Source organism: Vanellus vanellus, assembly GCF_965231255.1.
Source record: "Vanellus vanellus genome assembly, chromosome: 1".
NCBI classification, from domain to species: Eukaryota; Metazoa; Chordata; class Aves; order Charadriiformes; family Charadriidae; genus Vanellus; species Vanellus vanellus.
The window spans coordinates 9,531,589-9,557,339 of NC_138905.1; the positions used below are offsets into that span (position 1 = coordinate 9,531,589).

At 41.7% G+C, this 25,751-nt stretch overlaps 1 protein-coding gene across 1 annotated transcript in view; it reads left to right on the forward strand.

Annotated features, from left to right (window-relative positions):
- The first annotated feature begins 242 nt into the window (after nucleotides 1-242).
- Nucleotides 243-25,751, forward strand: part of SEMA3D (semaphorin 3D) — a 146,386-nt gene continuing 120,877 nt past the window's right edge. Inside the window, exon 1 of the mRNA XM_082498678.1 lies at nucleotides 243-424. The gene's annotated coding sequence lies outside the window, so the exon portion shown is untranslated. The remainder of the gene's footprint in view (nucleotides 425-25,751) is intronic.

The following is a 25,751-nucleotide window of genomic DNA, read 5'->3' on the forward strand; positions in this document are numbered from 1 at the left end:
CACCATCTGTGGGTGTGATTGTGCGTCCGCGTGTGTGCTCGGCTACTTTTCAGGGAGTTAATGTTTCCCGCTGGTCGGGGCTGTGACCGACGCCGGGAGCAGCGGCAGTGGGTGTGTGTCTGAGCCGGCTGACACACACACACACACACACACACACACACGCACACGAAGCAGCCCATTTGCTGGAGGGGTGTGCATGTGCGTGCGAGGGAGTGGAAAGGGGTGGCGGGGATGGAGGAAGGGAAGACAGGGGAAAGTCTGACACTCCGCGCAGAAAGAGCGAGACCCTCCGCCGCCGCCGCCGCCGCCGCCGCCGCCGGGGAGGAGCCCGCCCGGCTCGCAACGCCTCCAAAAACCCGGCCACCGGCCCCGGCCCCGCACCGGCCTCACCCCGCACCTCGCCGCCGCTCCGGTTCCCCGGCAGGTACCAGCCAGCCCCCGTCGGGTCCCCGCCACTTTGCGCCGCTCCGCTGGGCGCTGGAGCACTTTTCCGCCGCTGCGGAGAAGGGGTGGAGGGTGTGTGTGTGTGGGGTGTGTGTGTGTGTGTGTGTGTGTGTGTGTGGAGGGTGTGTGTGTGGAAAAGTGCATAGGGACCCCCCTGCTTGTCCCGGACCCTCCGCTCGCCTCTGTCCCGACAGCCGCCGGGGTCGCCGCGGAGCGGGTTGCCGGCGCCCGGCACCTGGCGGCGGTCCCCGGGCCACCTGCCTTGCTGTCATCAGGGAGGTGAGGTGAGCTGGCTTGGGAAGATCCCTCGGCTCTGCCCTGGGAGGTGGGTTTAGGGGGGATCAGGGGAGAGGAGGCGGCAGTTTTGGGGAGCGGGAGGGCGACGGCTGGGAGAGGTGTTCCGTTCCCTCAGCCCCGGCACCTCTGCGCCTGCTTCTGCTTCACATCGGCGTCTCAGGGCGATGGGAAGGGCAGCATGGGCATAGTCAGCCCATGTCCATCAGCAAAACTGTTGCGTGCTGGAGCGGTGGCAAAATTCCTTCTTTTCCACATAGTCCCCCAGCATTGCCATGAGCGCGGCTCTGCCGAACATGTCCATCACTAAGAGCTGCAGAGCACCTGGTTGGCCTGGGGTGCTCGCTGAAATGAGATTATTCGTCTTCTCACACTGACAACCTCTACTTTGCTTTGTGCAATAACACAGAGGGTGGTAAAGCTCCTTGTTTTGCAGTGAATATAACAAAATGAAAGTTGTTGCTTCTGGAAAGGAAACATTCCTGAGCGTGTTAGGTAATTGGTGACTGTGTACTGAAGAAGCAGAAAGCAGCCACCTATGTTTCCTTTAAAAAATCTTCACTTTCATTTGAATTGGGAAAATTTGTCCAAGAACAATAGAGATCAACGGGGCAGTCTGACCATAAGCAGAGACCACTTTGCTGAGAAAGCAGCAGCCAAACACTGCATCTGTGGCTCTGACTGAGGCCATGAAGATGCAGGCAAGAACTTTTCCAAGAATTTTAGCATGTCACTTTTTCTTTTTTAGTGCTTACTTGCAGATCTAAGGAGCAGGTAGAGGGGCTTGATTTCACTATTTACCATTAGGAGGTGATTAGTACTATGTGGCACAACATTTTAATGCTGTTTTTCAAACCCTTATTAATCTAGTTGATGTGATTTTCATCTTTGCCTTTTATTTAGTTTGTTTAACTTATTATGATCCTGATCCAGAAAAGCACTACTCATCATCTCCTGCAAAGTATGTAAGGGCCAAGGTCTTTACTAAATCTATGAAAGCTGAGCGTCTAAACACCTTTCTAAAGAGGAACTGGGGTATTTTAATCCATATTTGTAATCGTACTCTCAAACAGAAGTACCCAAATTCTGCAGGTGTCACACCTCTTTTTCTTAAAGTTTCCAAGACAAGTCCTGCTCTGAGATGCTTCGTAAATAGAAGTGGTTTAGCCTTGATCAGGCTGAGCAGCTTGGCTTCACTTTTATTTGAACTTTATTTTGGCTTGGACATCCAGACTAGCCTGCGATCCAGGAACCAAATTTACTTTCCCCCTCCTTACCGCTGGATCAATCCAATAGGGATTCTTAGGGTATGGAGAACAGAGCAGACTCCCCATTAGGTGCAGCGTTGAAACACAGAGATGTACTCCAAATCAAGCAGAAACATTTTGAGCCAAAGTCTCCCACAGCCAGTATGTGGGCTCTGCCCATGGAGTGCTTTAACCAGAAATGGAAATAGCAGCTTCACCAATATCCTCTGCCGGGTCTCAAAATATCAGGATGGCTGCAGTTACAAGAGCTGGTATAAGATGCTTTCAGGACAATAATCCCAGGAAGAGAGAGTTCCCTTCCAGTAGTGTTGAGTAAGGTGACTAAATCTCAGAAAGATACAATTTGGAGTTGTATTCCTGCCCTCAGCTTTGGTTCGGTGGGCAGCTGCCAACAGAGCCCCAGAAGAGTGATACCTCTTTTAGACCCCCCTTCCAAGTACCAGCCTCTGCTTGCTTCTCTCCAGCTGCAGGTGGTTCCATCAGCCAACCTTCCAAAACACTGTAATAGCCTTGATCTCACTCTACTCCTCAATGTTTGGGTTTCGGGTTTTGTTTGGTTTTGGTTTTGTTTTTGTTTTTTTTTTTTTTTTGAGAGGTGATGTTTTCACTGTTGATACCCCTGTGTTCATTATGCAAATTACACTGCACTCTTGAAATTTTACTGGGATTTTGCAACAGAATTAAATGAAACAAGGCCCTAGGAAAAAAAAAAAGTTTCAATTAAGCTAGAATATTAAATGGAAATAGGGCTCTTTCATAGGGAAAAAACCCTTTAAAACATTTGAGGATACTGCATCATTATTACTCAGACATTAAATAATGATAATTAAAGAAAACACGCTGTAACCACCAAGGCATTAAAAAGCGAAGCCAAAGAATTAAGCACACCCAACAAAACCTGTCCCTATTTTGGTCCTAGCGGAAAGGATATACTCAGCATCTCTCTCCATGTTCTGTCAAAGAACAAGTGGAGGTGCAAATGCCCCACACAGTCCAGTCAGGATCTTTACAGTTGCATCTGCAGAAGGCCATAATCATTCGGTCACTCTGTAAGCATGCCGTCAGCTTAGGGTGGTCAAAACAATCGTGTTTCTGGACTCCTTTTGAATCCCTGTTTTGCCTTTTCTCTCCTTTTTCCATTTTGCTGTTAAAAATACCAAAGTTGTAATCTCAGCTGTCTCTTCACTGTGCACCACTGCAATTCAGACGTACAGGTTACCGGTGGCTCCGGAGAGGCTGAGTCACCCACTGGGAATCAGCTGAATTCCCAGCACATGCCAGCATTTCTTTGGCTAAAACGTCCGGTGCTGGAATTGGCCAGTGAGCCACCTCTATAGTCTTTGAGGTTTCCTCCACGAGGGAATCCTTCGGAGCTGGTTAGGCAGCCTTTCCCACCGCGCTCTCCTGGCACGGCAACCCAAGGGACAGCCAGACCTATATTTGGCCCATTGTCTTTTTAACCCGCGGCAAACGCTTAAGGTGCACGCTGAGTGTCGTTACATCAAACGGACCCAGCGAACCTGCAACGTGTTTGTTTTCCTTGCTCTCTGGATTTTCTCCAACTGCAAACAAGCAACAGAGAAGCTCGTAGTAAAGCTGTGCCCATGAGACGTGAAGTGCGGTGGCTGTGTTTAAACTGTGTGTGAAGCAAATCTTTGCTCCAGGGGTGAGCTATTTTTATCTTTTTTATAGTGTTGCACCTCTGTCATACTTTCTAACACAGACTCCCCCCCCCAACATTTCTGTCTGGGTTTTATGTATTTTAGAAACTTAGCAATGGCAATGAGTCAGTGCTTAAATTATTCCTGTATAAATCTTTAGTCCTTTTATCTTCTCCTTTCTATCCTTGCATATTCAGAAAGGCCCCTCTCTGGTATTGTTATTTTTTTTTCCTAGAGACGTGCTGTGTGAACATCCACGTGTTATCTGACAGTGGGTGATAAAAAAAAAAAAAGGGCAAAAAAAAAAGCAACCCTTCTATTCCACTCTCCCCAGCTTAGATGGATCCAACGTCACATGGAGGGGATCCAGGATGAGTCAGGGAGCAGAGCTGTGGTCCAAAATTCCAGTTTGCATTACAGTTGGGAGGCAGCATTTAGCATCATGTGGATTTATTTTCTTTTAACAGGAACTCCAAAATAATTTATGGAAGTCATAGAGCTTAATGGGCAGAACAGATAACAGTAAGCCAAGAAGAACCTGGATTCCCATCTGGGATGAATCATTGACTCAATTTGACTATCAGGGTGATGGGTGTGGTATTTAAGCCTAGAGCATTATACTGGCTTTAACTAAATCATTGCACTTCCCTGAAACATAGTTGGAAAATGTGATTAAAGTTCAGAGCTCTGCTGGTACCTAACGCTTTACCTAAGAGTCAGCGTCACTGGTCAGACTAAGGACAGTACATTAGAGGCACTTCTTTGCAACCTTAATTTACAGGATGATTCCTAAAGGGTTCAGGATATATATATGGCTAAAGACAAATTCATGCTCTAGAGTTTATACGTACATGGAGACCTGTAGCTTGTGAGGACCTTCTGCACCTCGTGAATTTCACACTATACATATTACTCAGCTTTCAGTAACACGCATCCTTTTTGTACATCCTTGCATATTTTTCTTCCTCTGTTATTACAAACAGAAAGAAGAGTCGTGTGAGCTTTTTCTTTTAATGTGGTCAGTTTAAAAGCACAACAAATATCCATAATTAAACCATTTCCAATCTAGTTGGTCAGTGAATCAGGAGACTTGCAGGAAGCAGATGTCATGCAGAAGAAAAGAGGCTGAAAAGTTCTATAACATCTGAGCATGCTCCAACGATATGCCGGGTTTTTGTAGTAGTTGTTGTTGTTTTCTTATTATTTTTTTCCAAGGGAATAGGGAGGAGAGAAGTTACTGATTTTCCTGGAATGTTTCCTTCCAAAAGTCCTGGAGACACTGTAGCCCTGACTCTGATCTCATCTTGCGTCAGCATAACTCAGGACTAAACACACTGGAAACAGAAAGCCTAGGATTAACTGAAAATTATACAAAACGAAGGCTGTCATGAAATGAAAGACTTGTGCCTGTTCTCAGTCTATCTGTACTTAGTGACTTCAAGGGATTTAAGCACATGTTTAAAGATAGACTGCTATGTAAAATGCTCTCTTGAAAGAGGTACTTTCCCAAAGTCTAAATCTAGAGTCAGATCAAATCTTTTAAAAGTTAAGTGCAGTCCTTGAGGGCTGATGTGGCCAAATATTCCAGCTTAATCTTGGCTAGAATTTTGACATTTTGAACAGCTAGATCTAACGGTATGTGCCTACCTAGCTTGTTATATTCCCCTGGAATTTATCAATGACACACTCTATATAATTGTGGTTGATTTTTGTCTGTCTAAAATCCTTTTTTGGTTTTGCAAGGGAAAGACTGCAAAGAGGAAGTATGTAAAAAATTCTTTCTCAACCAAAAGCAAAAAATTGATATTTTTTCCCTTCCACAATGAAGAATTAAAACAATGTCTGTTGCTTTCATGCCTAATGTGAGGATCTCTGCTAAAAAATAGTAAGAAGAAATATGATGAATTTTTCATATGGAACTTATTCCCTGTAATTTTATAATACACATATGTGAGGTTTTATGAAGACTTATACTAAAAGGCTTTAGAACAACGTAATAAAGGAAAATTGTTCATAACATCCTTTGGTATCAAGAGAGCTAAACAGCCGTAGTTTGAGCAAGGGAAATAAAATGAAGGGCAATGACAAGCAGTGGTAGGCTGTTGCAAATGTAGTTCATTTTCTTCAAGATTTACAGAAAGAACCAGCCCGGACTGTAAGGTTCTCCACACTATTTTTCTGACTTTCTTCTTAATCTGTACCTTTGCAAGATGTAACATTCCTATATCCATTCTCTGACTTCTGAAAAACATGTTTCACCTGCATATAAAATGCCAATAATTTACTTTTACTTTCATGACTTCTTTTATTTTTTAAGAAGGTGCCTGAAAACCTTTAAAGACAAAATTACATCTTCAAAGCTACTACAGTGTGTCCTACTAACAGCGTGATGGCACGTTGCGTCTCTGAAGATCCATTGGTGCTTACCAGAAATCAGAGGAGACACAGGAACAAATTTGTTTCTCTCTGTCTTCCATATTTCTTAAAGTCTTGTTTTTAGTAGGAAGCAAGCATGAGATACAGATAGTCATGATTTATCACTTCTGTTTGTATAGTCATTATTTGCAAGCGGTGGATCTTTTGTCAGTCAGAAAAGTTCTTATTAATTTATTAGCTATATTGCAGTAGCATCAAGAGGTCCCAGTTGGAAATGAAAATCCTCTTGTGTTTAGCACTGGTGATGTATCCAATTAAACAAAAAACCAAACCCCATAGTGTAGAGCAAGAGCCAGCAAGTACAGAAATGTGGCTTCCTCAAGAAGACAAGGAACAAAACCAGTTTTATTTCACAGAATAAACAGAGGCCTCAGCCTGTTTTTCTGTTGTTGAATGTATAAGCATCGGGGCAAAGTTGAATTTGTAATGGCATTATGAGATCCCCTATTGTGAAAGATAAATAGCAAATTTGGCCTAATGCCTCAATAAATTAATTAAATTGAATTAACCTGACTTTTAGTTCTTGTGACCTCCTTAGTTTAGCAGTTTAATTTCTGAACAATGCAGCTTCGAAGAATACACTTTACTCTGGGGAGGTATGCTATAAGGAAGTTAGAGGATTTTCTAGAGGCACAAAGTCTGCACATGAACAAATCTGGAATTCTTGGATCCATTGAGCCATGTAATACTTTGAGTCGGAGACTCTAAGCCTTTGTGTTTCAACTCCAGTAAAACTCTTCTCTGAAAAAAAAAAAAAAGAAAAAAAGAAGTCTGCTAGAAATACTATGCAGAAACACAAACTTACCAAGAAGGAGAAAACATAATTCAAGTTGTTTTTTTTGTTTTGGTTTTTTTTTTTTTTTTTTCCCTAGGGAGCAGGCATGTATCTCAGCACATTAATAGATAGTTGGTGTCATCCAGTTTGCTATCTGAGAGCAAAATATTGTAAGTCATTAATTTATAGAAACAGGTCAATTGAAAGGAACATAAATCCAAGCATAACCGGTGAGATAATAAAAGCAGGTATTTTTATTACCTCTGTCCCCCTCCTAACACTGAAATGTAATACCATTTTTTTCTAAGCAGATTTTTTTGTCAATGGATCTTTAAATCTGTGTGTCTTCATTTTGGAGTTTTAGATTAATAAAATATACTTCCTGAACAGGATCCTGCAAAAGTAGTCCTGGGTGAGGGGTTCCATAATTATCATTTTAATGACAGGAAAACCATCCACAGACGGGTGGGTTTAGTTTAGCACGGGCCACAGTACACATCCCTTTAACGTGCCATACTCTGGAGCTGAGGGGCAAACTTCGGCTACAGCTTGTAGCTAAAACTGCTGCACCAAGGAAGCGGGCAGTGCCCATGGGAATGACGGCAGTGCACAGCAGTTGTTATGTTCCCCCAAAAAATCAAGATGCATCTTCAGTTGGTGTAAATTAGAGATGTGAAACTGAAATTAGTGGGGCGATTTGTAATAGCTAAGTGCAGTCCTATGTCTTTAGAAGAAATGAGCAGCTCTAAAAGCTGAAAGAGGGATGTGGAGACTTGAGTTAGCAGTGTACACTGAAGGCATTTGGGGAGAAGAGTTATAAAGAGAAGTCAGAGACTGAAGTACTAAATAAGCGTTATTGCTTCTTGTGCACTGACGGGGTGATTCTGGTGGGATCCCCAAAAGCCACAAGTCATGAGGAAAGGCTGTGTAAGCCAAGTGAAGAAAATTAGGAGGAGCACTCTGCAGCTTAGGCCCTGAGCTGCAGATTTAAGCACCGAAATTCATTTGGGATCTTCAGCCAGGAGCTCTCCCAGGAGATAGGTACCAACGTACGGTCAGTCTTTTCCTTGTGTCGAAATTTAAAAGAAAATAAAAATAAAAATAAATTGAAAAAAAAAATCTCTAGCATATATTTCAGCGGTTCGGGTGCCTGCTCTTGCCTGAGGTGACCTGGAGGTGCAGTTTTTCAGGTGCGGGGCTGAGCGTCGGTGTTGCTCGTGCTTGAGAGCGTGGCTTTCTCAGCCACCACGGTTCCACTTTGTTGCCAGTGCTCTGTTATCGAAGGCTCAACAGAAAAGGACCATGGCCTGGTGTGGTTAGAGCATCATCTTTCAGGGACAAGATTTCTCTTACTGGACTTGCTCCAATTAATGTTTTGGTATCAATGTTGATATTTCCTATTTGATACCGAACTACACTATTGAATTAATCATTAGGAGTCCAGTCCTACCTGTTCTTGAAGGAGCACGCTAATCTTGGGGCTGCTGGGTAAAAGGTGTTGAGAGGGGCAAATCTTCTGGTTTCAGTCTGTGGGAGAACTGGGCACGCTTGGAGCCCACCCTGGCTTTGCAAGTGAGGTGGGCAGAGCAACTCCTGCTTTTGAAGACCACAGCGCAGAACAGTTTGGAATAATCCTGACTTTGTTGTACGTGCACCCAGTGGCCCAGGTGCCACGGCGGGCGTGTTGTTAAGCAGGTTTGGCTACAGCAAAGCCCGGTAAGAGCAGAAGACAGGTTTTATACTGGTGTCTCAACCTGGCTGACTGAAGAGGCAGTTAAGATCATAAATCTCTTATTTATCTAATCTTTTGGCTAAAACGATTTTAATAGACAAGGATGCTTTACATAACTACTGCCTGAATCATTGTGGTCTGTTGATCTGATGTCTTCTACAGTTCTACAGTATATCATGTCAGAACTGAGGTTTTCTCAGGCCTGATGAAATCCAAGGTGTTTGTTTTAAGACTCAATTTATTATTTTGTAAATTGAACTCAAAGTTTTAAAGGCTTTAAGGAAAAGCTGTAATGTAATGTAATGTAATGTAATGTAATGTAATGTAATGTAATTTTTGGAATATCAGTCCCACCTAATAGAGGAAAAAGTGAGAATTGATGCACCTAAGAGAGTTACTAACATTGTTTAGGCTTAAGGGTCTTTTAGGTTCTCTTTCTAGAAGAAAAGGTGCATTTACCTCTGCTGCTCTGTGCTGTCTGTCTTTTTAAGATGAGTGTCCTGGGTAATACTTTTTGCAGTGTACAGATTTGTACTGGAGTTACAACTTGGTGTTTATAGTCCTCTAGTGACATCTAGAAAAAGCAGACATATATTATCTTATAAAGCTGCTTCCAGCTTGAAAAAAGTAAAAAATGAATCTATGGCAAAGAAATATCTTTCCCAATGTAACACCCTGACAACCCGTTCACCTTTTAGTGAAATTAAGGGAGTTTTCACATTTTCCACCTTTAGATAAAATCATTATAGTCTGCTTAGGCTGAAGATTGATTAAACTCACAAAATAAAACATATGCAAGTGTGGAAATGGTAGACTGATATTCTTACGATATCCCTCTGAAAATTCATTTGTGGGGTTTTTGTTTGTTTGTTTGTTAGTTGTTTGGTTTTTTTCCCCTAGAGATTTACACTTTTAAGTACAGATCAATTACTATGCTGCCTGAAGCGCCTTCGTCCTTTGCTTCCTGTGACTCTGCGACAGCTCATTGATGGTGATAAAATCAAATCTTGGCTACTTGGTGATAGATCAATTACTGTGCTTTGGAAGGGCTGTTGTGTTTTTTTTTTTTTTTTTTTTTTTTCTCAATTTGTTGCCATTGTACATTGATATGTATGAAGAATACCGAGGCACAAAACACTGCTGAAAGCTCCAGTGCCAATTTCTGTACCTTTTCACAGCTTGACAGAAAAGCAGGAGGAACATGCAGCAGACAGTGCAGGGACTTTGTCTCTCTTAATCCCAAACACCTGGTTCCAAAACAAAAAAAAAAAAAGCCAAATGAAATTGTCACATTCAGTTTAACACCCAAGGTGAGATTCTGCATGGTTTATCCCTGTTGCTTCCATGGCGCTGGGTCTGTGCTGGCTGCCAGTGTGTCGTGTGGCACAAGGGCTTGGTCTCTCCTGGCTGGAATTGCCCATCCTCACCTCTTTGCTGCAGCAGTTCTCCAGGTGGTTTCGTGGCACAGGATAAGCTGCTGCTGCCTCCGAACTCTTCTCCTCTCTGAAATTTCATTGCCTTCCTACAGTTTGACTCTCTCTTGTGCTTTTGTAAAAACTTCAGGCACAGTTGTCCTGTATCCTGTCCATTCCCAGAAATGGTCCTGACATGATGAAAACACCTCGCTCCCTAGGGGTATTCTACTCAGTAACAATCTTGCATTTCGAGTGTTAAGCTGTTAAAGGGAGAGAATTCAGCCAGATTTCAGGTCTCGTGTCAGGTTTTCATGACAATGGTAAAAACGCCTTTGTTTATGATAGCATTTATGCCACCGATACCACAGGCACAGCTGTTCTGCAGTTGGTCAGTGCTGAAATGTGGATAGTAACTTTCTTAGCAAAGACAGGCTTCATTTCTATTTTTATCCTAGGTAATCACCCCGCTTTAAGGATAATCAAACCTGCTCTAATGAATGGTATTAAGAAAAAAAGTACTTTCCATCCTTTCTGTCCTTTCCTTCCTTCCTTTCCCCGCAAACAAGGTAAATGCCACTAAGGTGATGGGAGAAGAGCATTTTGGAATGTGTTTGAATTCACTGTGAGATTTTTTCCATCCAGGAATTCACATGACACAATGGAAAGTGGGATCTAACACCTCCAAGATAAGCTATTAGGCTATCTATAAAGTACTACACTCATCTTTATAAATGAAATTGTATGTAAGGCCAGAATAACGGGGACACGGTGACTTTGAATATAAGTGGCATTGTTATCTTTGGTGCAAGCAACAGCAGAGATTACAACGGTCTGTTGTGATGGCCCTGGGGGAATCACGTAAGGCCTTGCAGTAGGCACTGTACTATTTATTTTCGTTCTTTTCTCAACAAAATAGTGTTTTGATGCTTGGAAGGCGTGACCCTTTTTAAATTGTGTTGTCTCTCTTCATTCTTCTTTGAGCCTGAGGGGAGAAGAGGTGTGAGCCCAAGTGGTTAGAAAAGTTGAAAAGGTGCTGGCAGAGGATGGAGAAATTAATGATTGACACTGTGGAAACAGTTTGTTCCGTAGAGCCACCAAGACTCTGTGGGCACTATCTTCAGGTGGATCCAGTCAGTGTCTCCAGTGTTTTCTCCTAGAAGATCAGTTGCTTTTTTCCAACTAGTTTTATTAGATCCCACTGATGGGATCTGGTCTGAGCTACAAATTTATTATGTTACAGGAAACTTCCCAGGCTTAGCCTGTGTGTGCCACCACTTAGAAAGAAAACCCAGCTATACTGCGGAGACAGCAGCAATTGCTCAGCGCTCTTTTTGGACATGCTCAAGTTGAAGATGTGACCTCAGTCCCATGGGTGTCTTTTCTTGTGTAGCTGTCATTTCCACCTCCTGCTTTTCTGTTAGGCTGGGAGAAAGTCCCAAAATAGGCATTTGAGTTTTTGGCAGTGTTTGCTGCCTAAGTACTTATTCTTCATTCCCAACAGAGATATGGTGGCGCGTGGGATTCTCTGGTTTGTGTAAAACTTCGAAGCAACATGTTCCTCTTGTGGTTCACAAGACATAGGTTGGAAACTGACACAGAACAAACATGTTTCTTTGTTCTGAAGCTCGGTGATTGGGCAAAACTTTCTCATTTTGGTGTAGGAGTTTCATTTTGTTTCAATTTCAGAAGATGGACAAGGCGATTCAATGGAAGAATTGCAGAATCTCGTTTTCTTGATGTCAACAGAAACTGAATCCTATTTGGACAATAAGCACTAGCCCATAAACAAACTACTGGATTTGGTATAAGGGTAACTTTGTAAGGTTTCTGTGGTCTGTTTAATATAGGAGTTGATCAAATGTGCCTCTCATAATCTGAAGTCTGGAAAACCTTTTATAATTATTTAAACATATTTCTTGAAAGATGCGTGATACTTTACCTGTATGTTTCCCACAAGCTGTCCATACTCTGTGCTTATAGTTTCTGAAAACAAAACATGGGTAGACTTTCATGATAATTCGAAGTTGATATAGGGTTATTTTGATTAGTTAGGGATCACGGCCGCTGTCCTGGAAGGGGAGGACTGCACTTGTGTAGTACCAGAAATAGGTTTTTATCTTGTCATTTGTTTGAATTGTGTGAGACTGTCACTTCTCTCTCCCTACAGGAACTTGCTTTTCTTTTTCACTTTACTGAGATAAAAAAAAAAAAAATAATAAAATCAACACAAACAAAATGAATAGAGCCTAGTTTATATATTGACCCTTATTGCAACCCAGGTGCAAGTCCCAGGGAAGTCAGAGGACATGCCTAGCACTCAGCAGTTCTCCCCAGGATTATTCTAAGAAACACATATCGCCCAATACTGAAGCCTGCTCTGGTCTGATAAGGTTTGTCTACATGCGGAAGTCAGCATGCTGTTAAACTAGAATAACAGTGTACAGCGTGGTATCTTCTTCACACTAACTCTCTGCACGACCTGTCGCGGGGTGTATGTCCTAAGGCTGCTTTTGAAGTGAAGTAAGCTTCTTTCTAATTAAAAGTCTTCTAATATGTACTTCTGTCTGATGTGATTGCAGAGCAGTCAGTACGCCGCTAAGGCACATCTTACCATGTCTGGACTCTCATGCTGACAAGCCCTAAGTATTTCAGTTTTAAGGTCTTGGTCAATTATTTCTGTAAGCGCAGCAGACAACATCAGTACACTGTACTGTGATACAGAGTGCTCAGATGCTGCCTACCAGAGTAGAACTCTGTGCTCGTTGAAGTGAATATAACATTTTCACTGATTTTAGTGAAAGATCCAACTTTATGCTTGTGTTTGCGTGTTTACTTGTGTCATAGTACCACCTAAAGATCCAATGTGGAATTTTGGCCTCATTGGGCTATTACTGGTAAGTTAACATCCAAGGAGAGCTGAGAGAGGAGCAATAAAAATGAGAAGGGAGGCTTTGAGTCAGGTTTGATTTATGAGGAAAAATGAAAGGATTTGAGTGTGCCTAGCTTGTTGGAGTTTGACAAAGAAGACGACATGACTGTAAATACTTCAAAAGTTTAATTCCGAAAACAGCAGAGGATTTGCTTAATGTTAAGGACATTCCAAAGGTTAGGACAGCAGCTCAGGAGACCTGGGGTTAATTCCATGACATACGTCCTTAGGCAAGACATTTCTGCTTAGATCCTAGCAAATTCCTAAAGGCACCCCACTGCCACTTCTTTGTCCACATCGTTGAGTGTTAGTCAGCTGAGACTGAAAACCACCTAATTTATACAATTAACTTGTTATATACCTTTGCAGGTCTGGATTTTGGTTTCTACCTGCCTCAGCTATAGATGTCTGTAACTGGGTAAAAACTTCCCTTTGTGAAAGAAAGAGTGTGGGTATAACAGGTTTGGAAAGTATGGGTGTTCAGATGTTCTGACAGTGGGAGCCATGCAAGTATACCAAGTAGAAAAACTAATTAAGATGGGATTTATTTCACTTGTCTGTAAGTGTAAGGAAGTCACCTAATCTTTCTCTGTTTTCAGTACAGAGATGAGGTGCTCCAAAGGGCAATGAGCCCGATTCGGCGACAGTATCTGAAATGGGAGATGAATTCACCCCAGCAGAGCCTGTCTCCACCCTCTCTGGAGGGAGCCAAGACAATGCCTGCATTTTAGATGGTTGAAACTAGGCAAGATGAATGTTATCTTAAGAATAAAAGCATGAAATAAAATCAACTCAGCTTGGAAAAAAAAGTCTTTAATGAGTGTATTTGCTGAAATGTTCTTATAAAAGAATTACAGAAACCACTTCAAAGAACTTGTGTTTTCCTCCTGCTATTTCTTACAAAACATTCAGGAAGTCTTTAATTAAAAACGAATTACACGATAGAGACCCCACTTCTCCCGTTTCTGTGAAGCAGTCCTTGCGCTGACTAGCAACATCCCGAAAGTGCTATGGTGCACGTACTATTAATGAATGTTGTAGCCAGTAAGCCCTACGTGTCCCAAGTTACCCAATAGTACATTTGAAAATCTAGGCCTCAATAACTAAATGGGAGCTGAGATCTTTTGGAAATCTACTCCTAATGTCTGTTGCTTTAATACAGCAACTTCATAATAGTTGGAAATACTGTGGTTCATCTAGGTGGTAGCTACCTCCCTGAAAATGACTGATCCTCAGAGAAAATACAATTATGGACGCAGTGAGTTTAAAGAAAAAAAGTAACATAGGAAAATGAAAGTTATGAATAAGAGAGCTGCAAAAATTCTGGGAGCTTCTGTTAGAGCTGCTGGAGGTCCATGTGCAAAGCAGCTGTAGGATGCTGGGGATCTGAGGAAAGGTTGAGCAATATAGACTCATGAGGAAGATTGAGATGACCTATCTGAGGTCCCTGCCTAACCCATGCAATCGCACAAGTTCACATTTCAAGGAAAGATGAGCTTAATTACTTTATCCTGCTGTAGGTGTGACTCAATGATAGACTCCTCCATTGTATTACGTTCATTACCCCGCAGGACAGCAACATCCCTTTGTGACTAGTTTACTCCTTTTGGTTTGCACTCTTCAAAGAAAAGACCTGCTTTCAGGCTTTGTCCTTCTTGTTTTGGTAGCTCCCACCTCCAGACTCTCCAGAGCTTATCTTCAGGCAGCTGGACTCTTGCTTGCCTCACAACTGCTTGTCACTTGCCCGCTTCACTGGCTCTGCAGGGGAGGGAAGGAGAGAGTCCCTTTGCTCTTCAGCCCTCTGTCTTCTGGCTCAGCTATTGATGAAGAGGCAGGGATGAGTGAGCGATAAGTCGCTTCAGGGACAGGGACCTGGTGTCAGAGAGCCTGTGGCTACATATGATACTAGACTAGACTTAGGCTCGGGAATGTCTAAAAGATGCTGAATTCAGAGGAGCAAAATGTATTTGCAGGAGTTTACATTTGTTGCTTTTTCTTGACCTTGCAGACCCAACAACTCTTGCTTTTGGAAATCAGAGATGGACTGTCCTAAGAACTCGGAGGGGGATTTAGGGTTCACACAGAGGATCTAAACGCGGTGGGGATTTTCTCTGGGTGTGGAGCGATCCTGAGTCAGATCACTACATGAAATAAACACTCCCTAATTGAAGAGGTGTATGTGGTCCAAAAGGCTGTGATCTTAAAAGCCCAACTTCAACCTGAATGAGGCTTAACGAGTTAGATGGGAGATGCACCTATCGCTGGCTCCCCAGAGAGCCTGGGCTTGAACTAGGCACTATGCTCCTGGACACTGTAAGGACTCTTTGCTGTTCCTGTTGCAGAAATGCATGTGTTCTACACTGTCAATGTGTAAGGGAATAAAGGTGGAGATTATGTGAATTACACTGAGACCAGCTTCTTGCTGGGCTCTCTTGAAACCCCAAAGTCCTAGTCCTTCCCATGAGTGACTCCAAACCTGTGAATTCACATCATCTGTCGTATGCCCTAATTCGGGGGCTTTGAATCATGTTCTGTAAGTACCTACCTCTCTCCTTTGGTTTGCACCTTCTGAATCTCACCTAGGTGCCTGACGTGGGCAGTGAAAGATGCTTCCAAGTGCCCGGTGCTTCAGACACACAGGGGATGACTCTGTGAATGAGTGCTTGTCCTCTGGTCACTGCAGGTTGTAAAACGCAATACAGAAGACAGAGAGAAAGCTGACAACAGTGACAGGAACACCACACTGCCTATATATATCAAAGTAGCTGTTGTTGTCTACCTGTTACTGTTATGAACAACTATCTCAGTTTTTGCTCCCTCTCACTGTTTTATCCAGCTGGTGTCATTCATTATACACTCAGACTATAAGCTGCAAGGAGGAGAGGCTCTTGTATCCTCCTTCATAGTATGTGCAGCACTATGAGGTCCTGCCCCTGACTGGGGCCTCTAGGCACTATCCCAGTATAAATAATACATAAAAATAGATCAGCAGTGTAACATCCATCAAGAAAACCATACAGAGACCTAAACAGTGCTTTAGTATTGAATTGCTGTGCTGTCTAATATGGGGTTCATGCAATAGTTTGCTGTAGTTTTCTGAATTAGAAGACAGATCATGCAAAGCCTTATATCTATGGGCAATGAGCAGGGAGCTTCGGGGAAATCTATAATTACTAGAATTGGGAAGTGTGCCAAAAATGATTTACAAGTATGGGGAAAAATGCATCTTTTGTGATGTTCAGGACTTTATCAGGTTTGTTTTGGAAGCTTTCCAAGATTAATAGCAAAAAATAGCCAAAATTTTTGAAGCGAAGCGATCAGACCTAATTTCAGCTGCAGCAATAGCTGCAATAGCCCAGAGGTTTGTGGCAGCTTCCTCCCTCTTGACACAGCGCTAATTGTTCATGTTACACCAGGTAGGATCACATTAAGGAAAACAGTTTATATCTGAGTCATACAGACAGCTTTTGAAGTATGCAAGGGCAATACATGAGAGAAATGGGTATTATTAATATTATTGCCTGTATTACAACCGTTGGTATAAAGTTCATCTGCACTCAGAGCCTCACTAGACTACACACAATATAGAAAGAATACGTGTCAAAAATCCTCTGAAAAAAGTGAAGCATGTTAAAGAATGAAGATGTACCTCAGAAATTAGATGTTATTGTTCTTATTCATCTTGGAGTCATGAAGGTGCAGTGATTTGCTTTTTGCAGAGTTGTAGATAATTGTTTCGTGCAATTCATTTGATGGGATTGCTGAGGGCGGTCCTGGAAGGTGGAAATGGACAAGTCCATGGCCACTGAGGATTCATTTATTGCGACAGCAAAGCATTGGACCTATACCACCAATTCTCAGATGCTTTTTGAGAGAAATCGATTGTAGTTGTAATTTTCAGGCCCCTGATCCACTTTCATTTCAGAGATCCTTTTATTCAAGTGCCTTTCTGTTTGACCCATGGCTCCACCTGTTGTAGCTTCATTTTCATTTGGTGACCTTGATTGAGGGCACCAAGGAGCAAGCTCTAAGTATCTCAGCTAAGATGGTCATATAGTTTCTCTGTCTAATAGCAGAGAGGGAGGCACCTCAGTTTCCCATCCAAGAAGTCTGAAGTAGCTGGGAGTAATCAGTCCCTGAAGTGCCTGTTTCTCTGTAATGACTGTAAATGGAAATTGGATGAACTGACACCTAGTTTTCAGATGACTAAACTTAGGATGAAGGAACTGCAGTATTTATTTAATTCATTTTGAGCTCTTTTGCAGACATTGGGATACCAATGATGGCAAGAGCTTGGAAAGCAGCATCTCTGACAGCAAACCCTGGTCCAAAATATTTAGTTCACTTAGGTTCCAGCGCTTTGAGGCAGTGAGCTGGGGTGAATCTCTTAATTGTCAACACAGGAGGCTGTTTCAGTGCCAGAAGGTTCAGTCAAATAATCTCTGTGCTAGGTTTCTTTTTTGTTTGTTTTGTTTTTTTGTTTTTTCTCTTCCCTATATCTTTGGGGAGATACATGCTATTGCAAACCTGGAGCAGAGGTAGCATCTCCAGTCTCTGATGCTAAACTGGGATGGACTTCCATGCTGGTGGCTGCTGGAGCCAATATCTCCGCCGTTGTTCACTGACGGTGCTGCAGAAGTGTATGGTATTTAGTGTAGGAAAACCACATCGGACTTGACTTGGGATCATCACTGCCACGGCTGTTGAGCATCTGGGTGGCTGTTTGTCAAAGGGAGTGCAGCTTGCTGGGTGCTTTTATGTCACATCACAAATGACATTAATAAGCAAATCAAAGAGAATGTGACTGAAGAGACCGAGGCATTTCCCTTAACTTCAAAGAGTTGCATTTGGCCTATTAAATCCAAAATTGTGTCTACAGGCACAATATACACCTAGAGGAAAACAAAGACAAACCTTCTTATTTATCTGCTTTCTGTAACACCTGTGTTAGTCTTTTATGGTTTAGCTGGAGCCATGGTGGCCATTTTCCTGCTGTCCTTCTACCCAGGCTGGAAGAGGGAGACTTCTCTGTGGCATCATATAATTTATTTTTGTTAGCTTTTTGGAAGTGTAAGTGCTGAGAACGGTGCAAGTCAGACTCCTGATTCTTTCTATATCAGACAAACTGGTAGCTCCTGATTTTAGAGATTCTTCATAATAAACAAAGTCTTTCAGATCTGCAGAAGACTTTATAAATGCATGTAGGGAGACTAAAAGTCCTTGGTTTCCCCAGATCCAAATAAACCTATTAAAAGAAAAAGGTTTCTTTCATTGCTCTCGGGGAGAGTTAGGCAAATAACTTGAGCAGCAGGAGAAGAGGTAAGCAGTTGCACAATCTTCATTTGTATCATTCACACTCACACGTTGGGAAAAGAATTCCTAGCTCAAGAGTGGGCTCAAAATTAAAAGAGAAACATCCCCAAGGCTTTTGGAATAGGAAAAAGAAAAGAAGCTGCAGAAGCTCAACTCTCATGAATTGTTAAAACAAAACAAACAGCTGGATGGCAGAAGGGCTGTTCTTTGCCATAAAACATTCCCTGAAACTCTTTCTTCCAAGTTCCATGCTGATTATTTATTTGTTTTAGTTTTTCTTTCTCATGAATTGATTTGATTAAAAAAAAATTAGGCATCTCATCTTCTGAATATGAAGAGAGGATGCTAGCAATAATTTTGCTAGTTTCTTAAGTGTGATCAGTTATTAATGACTTCTGAGCATATGGTGGAAGAGAGCAAGGGATCCATCACATATCTTTCTTTGTATGTAACCCTTTGTCTGTAATCTTAAAAGTTAATTTCCTATTTCCACTCTCATCTCATTATGAGCCTTCTGTCCTCAGTCCTGCAGATCCATTTCCAGCAAGTACAGCAGCACCGAACTTAAGGTGTTAAAAATAAATCAGCCAATGCTGACTGCAGCTGAGAGTGACTCCATGAACAGGTCCTTTGACAGAAGGGAAGAGGTGGTGACATTGACACGGGGGCCATGACGAGTACCGGAGGTCAGTAGTGTCCCCCTGTCAGTGCTGCCTGCACTGTTTTTATTGCCTCTCTTTCTTTTTTGAGGTCTGTATCTCATGGAAGGTGACCTAAGAACATCTGTGGAGAAGTCGGTGAACTTCTGCTCTGAAAGCATGCCCCTGAGCAGGATCTCGTAGGAGGACACTTGTGTGCACTGTAGTGGTTATCAGCTGTTTGCTGGTTTTGTCAAAGCTTTTCTGAAAACAGCGTTTCAGTGATCAAAAAAAACAGCTAACTTTTTAGCCTAGCATTGCCTTTTTGAAAGCTAGAGTTAAATTTCAAAAATGTCACCTGTAATTTATGTGTCCACACCCTCACAAAATCTAGAACCCTCTTCCCTTTTTCATTTCTACCCGATAGTCATGTTAGCCCGATTCGGACATCTGTATTCACACCGTTGGAATATTTTGCATGGTTTTGCCACGTCTTGTATTTTCCACAGAAATTACACATTGAAAGGCAGTACATTTTAAGTGCCAAAACTTGATGGGATGCTTTGCAGGCGCTGTCACTGACTGCCTGTCTTGCTCAGCTGATGGCGTTAGTGGCATGTTTCCCTTGTGGGTGCAGGGACTCTCGGGCAGTCGGCAGGGGAAACAGATGGGTCACATCTGTATTTGCAAGTTAAACAATCCCAAAAGACGGCATTGGCCTGCAATAACCCGTGATGTTTATTAGTGTGCTCACTGGACTGGTTGTTGCTCTTGCCAACTAGGACCTTTCCAAACTGCCCTATCATAAGCTGGAGGGACATGGAGGGCTCCCAGGAGGCGATGTGGATGAGACCACTCGGTTTTGAAGGGGATAAGGGTTTAGCTGTATGGATAGAAGGTGCGCTGGGCTGTTCTGTCTCAGCATCTGCAAATAGCGTCTGACACATTTTATTTATTGACACAGACTTAGACTTGGGGTCTGGAAGCTCAAGTCAGAGCTGCGCTGGGGGTGACTGTACTGTGTTCCTGTAATTACACAGGCTTTTCCTCCACCCATCTTTTGTTTGTTTTGCCTTCTTAGATGTAAGCTCATCAGGGAAGGCATTGACACTTGCTCTTTATTTGTAGAGTATTTAGTACCATGTGGCCCTGACCTGCGTAGATTTCAATGCAGATAAAGGCAGTTGAATCTGTTCTTGCCTGTTTGCTTGCAGCGTGCGAGGTTTTCCCTGACTGTAACTGTACCGTTAAGGAAGGAACAAAGGGTAGCTACTTAAGAACTGTAAAACCTGCCTCACTTCAGCCCCAGCTATTTAATTTTGTAGGCTTATGTCAGACCCTTAAGGTTAAAAATGTTTCTTTTCTTGTCTTGGCTTGAACAGCAAATGGAATGTTTCAAAGGAAAAAAAAAAAAAAAAAAAAAGAGTCCATACGACGCAGGCCAGAGTGATGCAGCCTTGCCTGTTTTTCTTGATCTGAAACACCATATTAGCTGGAGTGCAATATGGCCCGGCCGTCTCAGTTTCCATCCCATTTTTGGATGGAAAGTTGCGCACCAAACAGGTGCAGAAGCAATCATTTGCTCATGAATGGGCGGATGTTTGCTCGTTTTCTGTGCAGCATAACATTTCCTTGGTTAGAATTTTCTTCATCCCTTCATCCTCCATGAATGCCCCCAAAACTGCAGAGTAAATGATTTTGGCTTTCCATGAACAAAGCTCTGAGATGATAACGAGAAGCGGTGAATAAACTCTCCGTGTCTTACATGATACAGACTTGAACTCTGCTGAAGGGGCCGTATGCAGCAAGGTCAGGAGTGTGATGAAGTATAAGTTTGGAAGGGGAATCTGCAGGAGAGATAGTATAACCCACTGAGTGATAAGTGCTGACAGACTGGCACCCTGATGTTTGAAGTGCTTTCCCTTGCGGCAGAAGTATGTCTCTGATCCTGTTGTGTTATGGCCAGACTCGGTCTGTTTTGAAAGCCTATACTTTCTTCACGTGGAGACTCAGAAAGATTCAGGCTGAATGTATTTAACAGAACCCTGAATTTTGGGCCACGGTTAAAGATACATTTTAAAGATTCAATATGGTCTTCCCAAAAGGCACTCGTAACAATAATCATAAGCATATGTCAGTGCATTATTATTATTATATGCTTACGTTAATGCTTTTCTAATACTTCGCCATTAAGTCACTGTGTTTAGTGCACTAGTTCATAGAGAATAAAAGCATTAAGTTATGATTTCAAAAGAATGATAAAAAAATAACACTGGGGAAGTTCAGTCATCTTCTAGTGCTTAACAAATTGGGAGCATTATTCAATCTGTCCAGGCAGGCTCTTGCGTGGTTCCTGTTCTTCTGTTTCTTTCCTGTGGGTTTAGCTTGTGAGTGCTCCCAGTATGGCCACACAGGGAGAGAAACTGAAATACGTGAGTGAGACCCAGAGTGGGAGGTGGAAGATTAAGTGAAACGTCCTGGGACCTTCCAGGAGAAAGCTGCTCTGCTCTTTACCCAAAACTCAGTGACAGAAGTAGTATGAGATGCTGGGCACGGATGTTTGACTAATATGGGATCTTAAGAAATGATAGCGATAGGTTTTCAGTTCCTTAAATCAGTTGCAATCCTTTGCAACTTTGCAAATTTATATATATAAAAAGAAAAGAGTTACACATTTTGTAAATAAAAAAGCTTGGGAGAGAGAGAAAAAGAGATTTCTCTTTTTTAACCTTTGGTTTCTAGTCTAGGACTGGGACAAGATCCCCATCCTATTTCCTGTATCTCCGAGACAGCAATATTCTGTCACATTTTCAGAAGATTTCTGATACCTGACATGGCAATTCTATTATCTCGACTGGTTCTTTGACCGCCAGTAATCAGAGAACTTCACTGCTTTGGAAGACAAGAGGAGGCAGGGGTATAATCCTTAATAGTACACAGGACTAATCAGGCCTCTCTGTAACTACTTGAATACAGAGGATATATCTGCACAGATAATAGAAGAAAATACTGTTTTCATTTTGATTAATAGTAATAAAGCACTAACAGACGTGTAGATATGTTAGTTTTCAACGATTTGCAGCCATGCTTCCCTCCATTGGAAACAATGAGAAATCATTTACAAGTGCTTTCATTATCAGCATCCCAAAGGATAACTGTCTGCGCTTTCATTCCTTCCCAGTCTCTAATGTATATGCACTGGGGTGCATTTTTTACCCATGCAATCAGAAAGCACGTGTTCCTCAGGACCTCTGGGTCATTCCTGCAGAGGGTGGACGCTGACCGAGGAAGACACCAAGGAAGTGGAAATGTTGTCTTGTACCAATAAGCTTGGTAAAACGTTGCCTTTATTTTCCCTCCACTTCACAGCCTTACTACAAGAGACAAGATCACGTTGTTTGCCATCGCATTCCAGCTGTAGTGCTGACATTTGTGACTTTTCATTTCTTGGCCTTGTAATCTTCTCATTTCATTTATCACGGAATCCCGTTTGTGTAGCATGACATTTTCTCTCATTTCCTCTCAAGTGAGGATACTACCACCATAAAGGCATGTGCACCTAACATCGCTAATACACTTTTCCTTTTTAGCAGCTGGAGGGTAAGAGCCTGTTACGCAACTGTCGGAGGGATTCATTCCTTTACCTCCTACGGCACAGGACCACGCTCAGGCACGTCAGGGTTTTATGATGGTTCAGCAAATGCTACTCAGTGAAGGGCATTATGTAGGGAGTAACTATATGTAGATCTGGAACTGGAGAAACAAACGTAATTGCTCTAGTAATGTTTTTTGTTGGTTTTCAAAACATTTCTGTGGTGTGGGTATAGTCAAATAGACAAACAAGTGATAGCGTAGACCTACATTTTTTTCCTCCCGTATAGGATCTGATACTTAACTAGAGTCAACAGAAGGTGCTAAGCAGCTTACATGATTGGTAATTTCACTTTCTGGTGGTTACTCTTTCTCTCTGTTGGTTATGCATGGAGCTTCCAGTGACCAGGCTGCCAGCTCCTATTTTTCAGGTACCTAAATTGAACGGAGGTGAGTCTGAACCTTAGAGAGATTATCAAATATTTTTACAATATATTTATTAAAGACAAGCTCTACTTTCATTCAAATTATCTGAATGAATGTGCTTACTAATTATTCTGTCAAAAGAATTCAGAACTGGAACTGAGATGATAAATTTAATATTTGTGTGCTAGTGAGCGCAAGTATCACCAATATTATAGGGTCATGATAGTCATGATCCTTTTTTACCTAATTAGTGCAACCTCGGTGAAGTGGACACATGCCAGTTTCCCCTACTGATTACTGTCTGCATTACTCTCTGTAATGGAGACTTTGTTATAAATCTTTATTATATATCTCTGCTTCTTTCACTAAAACTGTGAAGGCATTCAGTAAAATGCAAGGATGTTAATTGCTGGGAAAAGAATGAAGAAGGAAGATGAGAATGAATAATGAGATAATCGCTATTTGCAACTGTAAGCCTTTCTGAAGTATTGATCATGATCTAGGCAAAAAAATTACATATTCACGTTATTATGTTTGGAAGTTGCATGACCTCAAGAGGCTCGAAAGCCTTCAGAGATATTGAACATGAGCAATAGTATTACCATGGGTAATAGTATTCTTACCAATTTATATATTTGATCTAATTAGAAATGTATCTTCTTAGAAAAGGTAATTTAACATTCATCTTTACTGTCATGTATGGATTTTAGAACGTGAAATCTTCAGGATTTATTTCTCTAAATTAGATTTACTACAAAGCATTCATGTTCACTTCTGCAACTCATTTGCTCAGGAGAATCAATTTACCTGATGGACACCTCTCGTGTTCCGAGACAGCTGTATGCCTTTCTAGAGATTCAGTTCGTCTCTGTGAAAACGGAATTAGGCTGTCAGTATGCAGTTGTTTAAAATAAGTTCCACGCTTCACCGATGTGGTGGGTAAGATCATGACATAGTTTACAGATCTACACGGGATTTTAGAAGGAATTCATAGGGATTCCTGTGGGGCTTGACCTTGTTGACAGTGTTATTGACATAACTCATTTTCTACTCTGTTCCACAATGGAAATCTAAAATACAGCCTTGTTAAGTAGCCTCACTGAGTCGTAGGAGGGTTACAGCGTATTTCAACTTTCTTTTTTTTTTTTAATTTAAATTTTATTTATTAACAAATACATTTTTCTATTAGGGGAATTTTCTGTGGACAGAAATGAGCCAACTATTTGATGTATCATGTGTAATTAAGAAATATTTCAAACTGAAGATTCTGGAATGAATTTCGAACATTTTCTTGGTGAGGAGGGTGAAAAGGAAAAAAAAAAAATGGGGGTAATTCTGTGTTTCATTAAGATGTTTCTGCTGTGACAATTGATAAAACAATTATAAAAAGCATTATAGGAACTGAAATGGTAAACTACCGTGCAGGGAAGGTGATGTTGTTTTGCACTGTGACTCTTATTTTATACTTTAGATTTTTCACAGTATTGCACAGCACAAATTTAGTTCACAGTTTAAACAACAAATGGACTGCTAATCAATGACACTGCTTGTGATTTTCTATTCTTGTGAGTGCTTCTGGAGAATCACTAACTATATTATGAACATTATTTCGCAACAAACATTGCGCCTTGATCACTATTTTGCTGACTTTGTCCTCTTACACCAGAAAAGAATCATGGCCCTGCATTAAAAAAAAAAAAAAAAAAAAAAAAATTACATCTCAGATTATATTGGCTTAGTGCATTGAACATGTTCCCAGAGATATGTCCCAGAATCTATCTCGTTCTGCAGTGATAGTTTATAATTAAACTTCTTGTTTCCCGGAGGGCCCTTGTTTTGGCTTTCTAAGAGTGAAAAAGCAACGTGATAGATGTGTCTTTGTTGTTTTTTTTCACCTCAGATGAATGGAACAAATGTCCAGATTCGCCTAAAATACTGCCAACATGTAATCTTTAAAAATTAAAAAAAAAAAAAAAAAAAAGAGCTGTTTGTTTATTTGAAGGAATTCTGCCAGTATTTGGAAGCAACATAAATGCAAAAACAAATGGTTATTTAATTATTTTAAAGCACTAGTATTGTATTTATTGGCCTATTGTTTGTGCTAAATTGAGCTGTTGTCATGACGTTAGTCTTCTTAATACAACACACAAATATGCAGTTAATATCCCGAGGATTTTTAAAAAAAAGATGTTGCCTTGTCAGATGTCTTTCGGAACTGGCTTTGTTGTGACAGTTGTGTTAGATTGTCTTTTGTTTGGGTATTGTTCCTATAGTCAGTTCACACAGGGTAATCAGCTCAGCCTTTTTCCACTTCTAACTCTATTAAACCTATTTTACCAGCTCTGAAGTGTTCCTCCCTCCCCCTCCGCTCCTTTTGCAGGTGCGCTTCACAGAGATGCTTTGCAGCTTCCCAGAGGTGGCGCTGGGCAAAGTCCAACCCAGCAGGGCTGAACAGGGCCATCAGACAGGTCAATCGAGGTCCACAGTTTGGCTGATTAGGTCGAATGTTTTTTGTGAGGACACATTAGCTCAATACCTCACTAGTGCATGAGTTCCCAGCCTTGGCTGTGGCTGATAGCACGTTACTGTTGGAAAAGCAACGTTGTCTTTTGGTCCCCCTCTAAAAGCTCTGCTTTTATTTTGAATGTTCCAATTAGTGGAATTAATGCGTGAGGGTTTTACAGGCAATATCCAGCCTGAAACCACATGTTGGACAAGGCTGAACTAAAGATACACTCGGGGTCGGGGTTAGTCTGACACGCAGCAAAGAGGGAGAGGGGTTGTTGCAGAGTTTCGAAATTTTCTGTCCTCCAACTTGGATATCAGACT